We start from the raw sequence: 4,177 nt of genomic DNA on the forward strand, positions 1-4,177 counted from the left end.
ATACAGAATTCTGGGATGCTGAGCTGGCAGACTAACCTGCCTAGGCAAAACTGGACCGTGCCAAGATCATCGTAGTTCGTCATTACAGTCTAAAAATGGAACGTTGAGCATAGTTCCATATTGAGCTCAAGATATGTTGGTTCGATGATCCCAAAGAACAACTACCAAGGGTCGGTGGTTAAGAGGGCCCAAATCATATCAGCCAACTGAACTTGTTCTACGGCAGCCCAGTCAATGCAGTGGCTCGCAATTAAAGGTCAGACTTGAAGTATTTGGAAAAGTTCTTCTTGGGGCCCTCGGGAGAACTGAAGGAGAAGGTGACGAATTTCTATAGTTGGACCTGCGGAAGATGATGCTCCCTTCCTCTTCTTCGAAGCAGGGATAATGGCCTTCTTTCCTCGTGAAAGTGACATTATAAGCCTATAGAATAATAATAATAGGTAAACGAATTTGAAAAAGTAAGAAAAATCATGAATTTGAACTAGCTATTTCAGCCAAAACTACTAATATGAAGCAAGCTCAGCCAAAATAACTATGAGAATAAGCATAGTAATGTCATGGGTATGAGATTTTCCTAATAACTTGATTTAACACAAAATGTATGATAACTAACCTAAGAATGCAAATTAAATGATAGATATTGACATGGTGATAGCATGAGAGTGAGCATAGGAATGTCATGGGTATAAGGTTTTCCTAATAACTTGATTTAACACAAAATGTATGATAACTAGCCTAAAAATTCAAAGTAAATGATAGAATAATGAGAAAAATGAAAAATAGTTCAAAAGAAATGAAGAATATGTTGATAATAAGCATCATAAATAAGTAAAATAGAAGTGAAAGGAGTAAACAAATGCTAAGGGAGAGAGATTAAGCGTCAAAAATGGAGTGGAAAGTGGTGCACGGGTGTGGCAGAGAGGGCGTACGGACTTGCAGTGGCTAGGGTTAGGGTTTTTGAATGGGGAAGAAAGTGAATAGTGTAGGGTATTTATAGATTTTGGGGCACACGGCCAGGTAACATACCCGTGTTCCCCAATTTCAGCCCGTGTGATTCGCGAATTTTGAATTTGGGCGCATCTGACATTTAGTACACACCCGTGTTCCTTGGGCATGTGAGTGCACACTGCCGTGTCGCACAGTTGTGTTTGGTGTTATTCGCTTATCCCATGCCCGTGTATGAGGCCCCACACCCATGTTAATTTGACAGGTTCGACCACGGGTGCTAGACACGGGCATGTCGCACGCTCATGCTGTTTTAATAGGTTCACCCACGGTTCTTCCATATGGGCGTGTCGCACGTCTGTGTTGTTTTGTCAGGCTCGACCTCGACCATGTCGCACGGCCGTGGCGCTTTATCATAACCCGTGTTTGGGAAAACCTTTTCCCTATTTTCACACGTCCCAAAGCACGCCCGTGTGCTTGGCTGTGTCTTTGTGGAAAACCTGTATTTAAGTGTTCTGTTAGTAGGTTGGATGTTGAAGACTAAATTTTAAAGAATTTAACACAGTTAGTGCTCGGGTTACCCCCTGAGAAGCGCTTATTTATAGTCTAAGCTCGACTTACCTCTCCGTTGAATGATCATGGTGGATTGAGGAGTTTATACTCCTCATTCCCACTATTAATCTCATCAAAATAAGGTTTTAGACAGGTGTTATTTACCTTAAAGGTGTCGAACTTGAGGTGGCTTACCTTAACTGTACTGAATGAAAAAATACTAAGTACTGTAAGAGGGATTTCTTCATTCAGTGTAGTAGTGACAATGTGAGGATCGGTGGCATCTAATAAGACTTTATCTCCAACCTTAAGTTGATTTGGAAATGTATTGAGCTTGTTCTGTCGTAGATTCGGTTTGTCAGGTGTTATTGGTTTATGCATTCGCCATTTATCTAGCTCCTCGATTTGTAGCTTTCGATATTCAAGAAAGGGTCTTTTACTATTGCTTGAGAATGGTTCATGTACTTCCTTCAGACTCATTTTCTGCAAAGAAGGTTTCACCAAACTGTCAGTTTTAGTAGAATGGTTTAAATGATCACCTTCAATTTCCATTGTGTTGCCAGAATTGCGAGCTTGAAGGGTGATTGTTTCAGCTCCTACACGAAGTGTGAGTTCACCTGTGCCAACATCAATAATCATAATAGCAGTTGCTAAAAAGGGCTTTCCTAGAATTAAAGGAGTGTTGCTATCCTTCTCTATGTCTAGAACAATAAAGTCAACGGGAAATATAAATTTATCGATTTTAACTAGCACATCTTCAATAATACCCCTAAGAAATCTTATTGTTTTATTTGCTAATTGAATGCTCATACTAGTCTGTTTGGGTTTCCCAAGACCTAATTGCTTAAATATTTTGTAAGGCATGACATTGATACTAGCCCCTAAATCAGCTAATGCATTATTAACATCAAAACTACCAATTAAGCAAGGAATCGTAAAAACCCCTGGATCTTTTAGTTTGTTGGGTAGTTTATTTTGGAGAATAGCTGAGCAAACTGCATTTAGCTCCACATCCGTCGCCTCGTCCAACTTTCACTTATTTGCTAAAAGCTCTTTTAAAAATTTCATTGCGTTTGGCATCTGTGATAGAGCTTCAATAAATGGTAAGTTAATGTGTATTTTTTTAAAAGCTTAAGGATTTTACCAAATTGTTCATCTGAGTGGTCTTTCCTTGTGGCGTTGGGGTATGAAACACGAGGTTTATATTCAACATGAACCGTTTTGTTTTTATTGTGATCTACCTCACCTTGACCTTTGCTTACCACAGTTTCTTGCCTCGGTTCTAACTCATGCTCAACAACTCCTTCTTCATCTTGAACATTAATCGCGTTGAGCTGTTCCCTTAAGTTAGGTTCGGTATTACTTGGCAAACTACCTTGTGGTTGTTCAGAGATTAATTTAGAAAGTTGGCCTATCTGAGTTTCGAGCCCTTGGATCGACGCTTGTTGATTTTTAAGTGCTGTCTCAATATTCTGGAAACGAGTTTCTGACACCGATATAAACTTGGAAAGCATCTCTACAAGGTTCGGTTTCTTTTCCTGTTGGTAGGGTGGTTGTGGTTGTGGTCTTTGATTTCCTTGACCAACCTACGAGAAATTGGGGTGGTTCCTCCAACCTGCATTGTAACTGTTACTATATGGATTGTTTTGAGGTCGAGGATTATTACCCATGTAATTTAATTGGTCATTATCCATGTTGTGGCCATAGGGTTGGTATTCCGAATGACTTGTTCCACCTCCACTTGCTTTGCACTGCATTACTAGGTAAACCTGTGAAGAGTTAAGAAAACCATCAATTTTCTTATTCAAGAGTTCTACCTGATTAGAGAGCATGGTGACCGAATCGATGTTATAAACGCCGGCTATTTTTGTTGGCTTTGTCCTTATTACTTGCCACTGATAGTTATTCAGTGACATCTCCTCTATAAACTCATAGGCATCTTCAGGTGTTTTATTATTGATGGTTCCGCCAGCAGCTGCGTCAACCATTTGTCGAGTCGAAGGATTCAGACCGTTATGGAACGTTTGAACTTGTAGCCAAAGCAGTAACCCATGGTGAGGGCACCTTCTGAAAAGGTCATTGTATCTCTCTCATGCATCGTAGAGTGTTTCTAAATCCATCTGCACAAAAGAAGAGATATCATTACGTAATTTAGCCATTTTAGCCGGCGGAAAATATTTTAGTAAAAATTTTCCAGTCATTTGTTCCCAAGTAGTAATTGACCCTCGTGGTAACGAGTTCAACCACTGTTTAGCTTTGTTTCTTAATGAAAAGGGAAACAATCGAAGACGTATAGCATCATCAGAGACGCCATTGATTTTAAATGTATCGCAGAATTCCAGGAAGTTTGCTAAGTGAGCGTTGGGATATTCATCCTACAAATCGTCAAACTGAACAAATTGCTGTATCATTTGAATAGTGTTAGGTTTCAGTTCAAAAGTATTTGCAGCTACAGCAGGTCTAACTATGCTCGATTCAGTTCCTGTTAAAGAAGGTTTATCATAATCATACATAGTGCGTGGAGTAGGATTTTAATTGACCACAATTGCAGGAGGTAGCTGATTGTTTTGGTTTTTAGCCATCTCTTCGGTTGGGGGTTGAGTATTCGTCCTCTTGCTCATTCTATGTGTATCTTAAGCTTCACCTTATCTCTCTTTGGTTTCTGCGAACTGTACGATCG

At 39.8% G+C, this 4,177-nt stretch overlaps 1 non-coding gene across 1 annotated transcript; it reads left to right on the forward strand.

Moving 5' to 3' along the window:
* The first annotated feature begins 3,543 nt into the window (after window positions 1-3,543).
* LOC128294282 (small nucleolar RNA R71) lies at window positions 3,544-3,650 on the forward strand. Its single transcript, XR_008284596.1, has one exon. It is a non-coding gene; the product is annotated as a small nucleolar RNA R71 (small nucleolar RNA).
* Window positions 3,651-4,177: the final 527 nt, after the last annotated feature.

Source organism: Gossypium arboreum, chromosome 6 (assembly GCF_025698485.1).
Source record: "Gossypium arboreum isolate Shixiya-1 chromosome 6, ASM2569848v2, whole genome shotgun sequence".
Lineage (NCBI taxonomy): Eukaryota > Viridiplantae > Streptophyta > Magnoliopsida > Malvales > Malvaceae > Gossypium > Gossypium arboreum.